This window comes from Protopterus annectens, chromosome 9.part0, assembly GCF_019279795.1.
Source record: "Protopterus annectens isolate FY-2018-M chromosome 9.part0, PAN1.0, whole genome shotgun sequence".
Taxonomy (NCBI): domain Eukaryota; kingdom Metazoa; phylum Chordata; order Ceratodontiformes; family Protopteridae; genus Protopterus; species Protopterus annectens.
In genome coordinates, this window is record NC_056743.1 from 378021888 (window position 1) to 378027887 (window position 6000).

Consider the following 6000-nt stretch of genomic DNA (forward strand, 5'->3'; position numbering starts at 1 on the left):
CCTCTCCTGGAAGACTGCCTTCCTACTAGCTATCACCTCAGCCAGAAGGGTATCAGAACTTCAGGCTCTCATGGCTATTGAGCCCTTCATCATTTTCCATGCAGACAGGGTCTCCCTGAGGACTAACCCCTCCTTTATGCCCAAGGTGATATCTGATGTGACCCTCAACCAGGCCATACACCTACCCATCTTCTTTCCCAACCCTCAAAACAGGGGGGAAAGAATTCTACACTCGTTAGACATGCACAGACATCTCAGATACTATCAGAACCATACTAAACGATTCAGAAAACAGACAAACTACTTGTCAGCTTTGCCCCTGGGGCAGAGGGGAAGCCCATTTCCAAACAAACCATTTCCAAATGGATATCACACAGTATCTGTTTCTGCTGCAGACTACATGGGAAGCCCCCCTGTAAGTCTATCCGTAGCCATTCCACTAGGGCAGCCTCCACTTCCACAGCCTTCCTCAGAGGAGTCCCCACCAGGGACATCTTAGTAGCTGCCATCTTGACCTCTGTCCATACCTTTACAAAGCATTACCATCTACCTCTTTTTTCTAAGTCTAGGGCAGAGTTTGCCTCTGCAGTTCTGCAGGACCTGCTGTCCCATGCCTAGGACTCTAACCTGTCCTTCCACCCCTCTCCTCAGCTTTGGGAATCCTCCCACAGGTGATGACTGCAACAGAGAAACACGAAGAACATGGTACAGTTGTGTACACACCATAAATGTAGATATTAGAGTGTATTCACTGTTGCAGTCCTGGTTTCCATCCCTCCATCCCCCATATAGCATCTTCCCCTGGGGGGGGGGGGGGGACATAAGTTTCCACATAAGCTAACACTCGTTAGACATGCACAGGCATCTCCGATACTATCAGAACCATACTAAACGATTCAGAAAACAGACCAACTACTTGTCAGCTTTGCCCCTGGGGCAGAGGGGAAGCCCATTTCCAAACAAACCATTTCCAAATGGATATCACACAGTATCTGTTTCTGCTGCAGACTACATGGGAAACCCCCTGTAAGTCTATCTGTAGCCATTCCACTAGGGCAGCCTCCACTTCCACAGCCTTCCTCAGAGGAGTCCCCACCAGGGACATCTCGGCAGCTGCCACCTTGACCTCTGTCCATACCTTTACAAAGCATTACCATCTACCTCTTTTTTTCTAAGTCTAGGGCAGAGTTTGCCTCTGCTAATCTGCAGGACCTGCTGTCCCATGCCTAGGACTCTAACCTGTCCTTCCACCCCTCTCCTCGGCTTTGGGAATCCTCCCACAGGTGATGACTGCAACAGTGAAACACGAAGAACATAGTACAGTTGTGTACACACCATAAATGTAGATATTCGAGTGTATTTACTGTTGCAGTCCTGGTTTCCATCCCTCCATCTCCCATATAACATCTTCCCCTGGGGGTGGGGGGGGACATAAGCTTCCCACGATGGCTTTTAGCCACCAAGACCACTTTTCCTTATTTCCTTGTGCTTCTGACGGGTTAGGGCAAGAAAAACTGATGTAATGACATCAGCTCCCTTGCTTTATAGCACTGATGACCTGACGTCCGACTACAGGTGACTGCAGCCGACACAAAAAAAAAACATTGATTCTGGTATTTGGGCCAGCCGAGGGCTACCACAGCAGGGATAACCCACAGGTTGCAACAGTAAATACACTGTAACATCTAAATTTATGACAAGTGTACACAACTGTACTTTCATGAAATTAGTATTGTTTCAGTCTTTGATGTCAGCCCAGAAGTGCTCTTTGTAGCACCCGCAGTTTACCCAGTAATGACTCTTCTTGCAATTCATACGGGGTTGCATGTATTGGTAACATACCTAAATACAGTTGCAAATTCTGTTTTATAAGACCCATTGCTCCTTCACTATTTGAACTGTCTGGGTATCTTTCTTCCACATTGCTGTCATTTCTGCCTGCAGATCCTGATATTTTATTTCTTTGTCTCTCTCCCTACACAAGACACTGTAGTCAGTGGATGTGGCGATTGCAGTAATCAGTGCTACTTTTGTCTTCTTTTCAAGGACCACTATATCCAGTTTTCTAGCATCTGTCTTTTGAACTGTTGGTAATGGGTGATTCCATGTGATGTAAACTTCATCATTTTCTGTGATGCTTTGTGGCTCATGTTTCCAGTGTTTTTCAACCACTTCTATACCGTAATGTTTGCACAATCCCCAGTATATAGTCCTCCTGCCATTATCATATCCAGCAATGAGGTGTGTGACTGTTTCCAGTTTGTGGGAGGTTGGCATAATGGTTAAGGTGTTTACTTTACAAACATAAGGTGCAGGGTTTGATTCTCACATGGGGTAATTTGCTAGGCTGAAAATGGTCCACAAGGGCAGTTAGCCTAGTATTAATCTATGAACCTATAAATCTATGAATCTAAAACCTACATTTGTCCCTTTCTCCCAGATATTCAGTGGACTGGGTGTATATTAGAACATCGACAGGGCAAAAGAGCAAACAGCCTTACGTTGACACATCTTAAACAAAACCACTAAATCTCGAATGGCCAGAACAGTGATTTTTTTGCCAGGAAAAAAAAAATTGCTGGGCAAAAACAAAAAAAAACAAAAGACAAAATAAAGTGGGGGGGCTTCACCCCCCACCCCCACTTATACCAACTCCAAGATCGCAGTAGAGTGGAGGAAATGGCAAATTCCCGACAATGGCCCAGCGATTATTTCCCCTGGGAAAAAATCGCTGTTCTGACCATTCGAGATTTAGTGGTTTCACTGAAGATGTGTCGACGTAAGGGCATTCGATCTTCGCCCTGTTGATGTCCTAATATAGACCCCAATGGACTTTGTAATCCAATGTATAACGTAGTCCACTGTCTTGGGCCACCAATATTAACCTTTCATCTCTTGGTTTGAATTCACCTCTCCTCAACAATTCCTCTGTTCGTTCCTGGTCAACATGAGGTTCTTCCAGAAGTTTTCTATACTTACAACCATATTTATGCATTTTCCACATTTCTTGCCTTCTTTTCTGGTCCTTCACCTTATATTATTTCTTTTTTTTTTTTTTTGGCAGATTCAGCTGCTGCTCGATTTTTATCTACTTCTGGTTTGATTCCCATTCCTGCTTGACATTGATATGCTTTTGCTAGATTAGGCTCCCTTTATTGGATCAATGGTTCCTTACAGATACTGCAAGAAAAAATCTAGCCACAATCTTTTTACTGCCGCCTCTCTTATACACCGCTCCTATCCTAACAAACTTAAACAATACTCAAAGAAAGAAACTTGCCTCTGTTACAATAAAATAGCTAAATTTGCCACTAACCTCCCTCATAGGACCCACCATTTTCTTAACTTTAAGCAGTTAAGCTGGCTTGAACTGTATAATTGTCTCAACATATTTACATCTAACTGCAACACACAAACTCATTCATCACCCATAGAAAATGCTCTGCACTATTTTTAGTACTGCCCTACTGTCCAGCAAGGACCTCAGTTCTATTAACAAATTCTTATTACTTACTGTGACGCCCCTCCTTTGGGCCAGTAATCAGGGAGCCTGAATTCTCACCACTGACACCAGTTAGGGCTGTTCACTTGGAACAATGGTAGATGCAGCTCTCTGCAGCAAGCACAATTTCCTTAAGAGCACACAGGGACTGCACTCAAGTTCGGGGTCTGGGTTACCCTCTCTTTCTCCAGGCCCCCAATAAGACTTCCCACTTGGACAGCTATAGAGTTGAGTCCTCAGCCGAGTGTCCCAGGCCAAGTCCTAGACCACCTTCTCTGTGAAACAGTGCTTTGTGTTCCTGCTCCAAGTAGCTGACACACACACTTTGAGATTTGATTTTCACACACACACACACACACACACACACACACACACACACACCTTGAAAAGGCTGGCACAGATTTACTCTGTTTGCCTCTCTGCCCAGACTGTAAGGTAGATACTGCCACCAGGAGACTCCAAAGCCAGCTACGCTAATGCTTTTACAAGGGTACCCAATTATACTGAGTAAAATTAATACTAATACAAATGGTAATGTTTGACCAATGCAGCAAGGCTTTCAGGAGTGGCCACAGTGTCACCAAAGAAATACAAGTACTCCCAAAGGTTAAAATATTCTCTAAAAGACCAGCCACAATGAAAAGTTTAAATATATTTAATAATAAAGGAACATGAAAATACTAAATATTTATTTACAATAAACACCAGTTTCATCGAAAGAAATATTAAAGATAACACAAATTAATAGATTCACATAGATAAAGAAAAACAGTATTTAACTAATGTCACTATATTTTCCTGACTGATATAAAGAAGAATTATTCCCTGGTTACTTACTAAAGCAAGGCAAGGTGAAGTGGGTGATTGATTGTTCTATGTCAGGATTCAAAAACAGACTGCACTGAGACTGCTTTCTCATCTAGCATTAAAACATCATTTCAGTGCTGGATTACAGAATGACATCACATACATCTGGTCATCTGACTTCTGGTTCCCATACTACCTCCCTTTACTAGAAACTGAACCAGAATCTTGCACATATAGGTTACCATACACACAGATAAAGCATTGCTAAGATGAGTTATAGCATCTGGAAGCCATGAAACCATTTCAACACTTCCACCCTTCCAGGGTAGCAATTAGTTCACTGCAAAGGACTTTATAGCAAGATTCCTAGTCCTTGTTTTCACAGACATTTTGTCTCTGGATACAGTCAGAACTGTAAGATACAATCTTTATAACCTAAACCTGGTAATTTAATTTCAGACTATTTTTCAAATTTAGTTGAACTGAGATTAACCTCTTCTCTTCCAGTATCCTTTGTTACAAGATTAATTTCAACAGTTAAAATACAGTCTGACATACAGGTGCATTTCTTTTTTCTGTCTAGCAGGACCTACTGTTGGTACATTTTTTAAACACAGCAACTTTACAAATACATTTTCAGCTGCACCTGTACAAATCAGTTTAATTTACAATGACATGTAATTCTTTATAAACCTCCAGCTAGCTATGCTGGCTTATGTTACACATCCACTACCCTACTTCTCCTGCCATAGCTGGCAATACTTCACATTGTCACACTTACAAATAAGTCAAATAATGTTGCAGGAGACTCGCTCTACTCCCAGTGCATTTCTAAACTTTGGAATAGTGTCCACACGCAAATAAAACTCCCTGACAAATTCAGTAGTTTTAAACCACTGCTTAAACAACATCTTAAGTAATCCTGGTCCTGTATGTGTTCATCACAAGGTTAAAACTTTTGAGTTCACTGTATGGTACTCTCCAGATACTCTCCTTAAACACAATATTCTTAACCTCTTACTGAAATGACAAAACAATTTTATACACAACTGCTGCCTGTACAATCCACTAAGTTGCATGTGTGCTTTCTCTTTAGTAACTTCCACCTCTGTAAAATCTTAGAATGTATAAATTTAACCATTGTTTGTGTATAAATGTAAATAGAAATGTAACTACTCTTTGTTTGACTGGAACTTAGTATAATGCAATGTAACCAAATTGAGATTTTCTCCGTTTACCTTCATAACGGCAATCTCAAAAAGGTCGACCCTGCTTCCGGGAACACTGAAGTGCGAACGTCCCAAACGACGAAAACCACATAGCTAAATCTCGCCCCCTTTTGACCCATGGTAGCACTGGTGTGGAGGTGTGGCGCGGCCGGAAATGTCGAAATTTGACATTAATTCGACATTTTAGAAGTGTCACGGATTCGATTTCGTGGAAATGGGTCAACGATGTGGTTGGTCGATCATATGTGATCGACAACATGAAGTTAAACCAATTTTCTCCCCCCTGGCCTCCACTGAAAATGGGTATTACCCAGTTGGACTTTCCCGGTAAACAAAGACAAATAAATATTGAATGGTGGAAAATGCATGGGCCCGTTTGACATTCTCTTAGGTGAGTCTCAAGGGGATCTTGAGCTCACATGCTATATATTTTTTTCTGTATTGTTGTCTACTTGTTGCTGA

At 42.0% G+C, this 6000-nt stretch overlaps 1 protein-coding gene across 1 annotated transcript in view; it reads left to right on the forward strand.

The window, feature by feature from the left end:
- PIWIL2 (piwi like RNA-mediated gene silencing 2) overlaps positions 1 to 6000 on the forward strand; it is a 2846460-nt gene that overhangs the window by 1841311 nt on the left and 999149 nt on the right. The gene's annotated exons all lie outside the window — the stretch shown is intronic.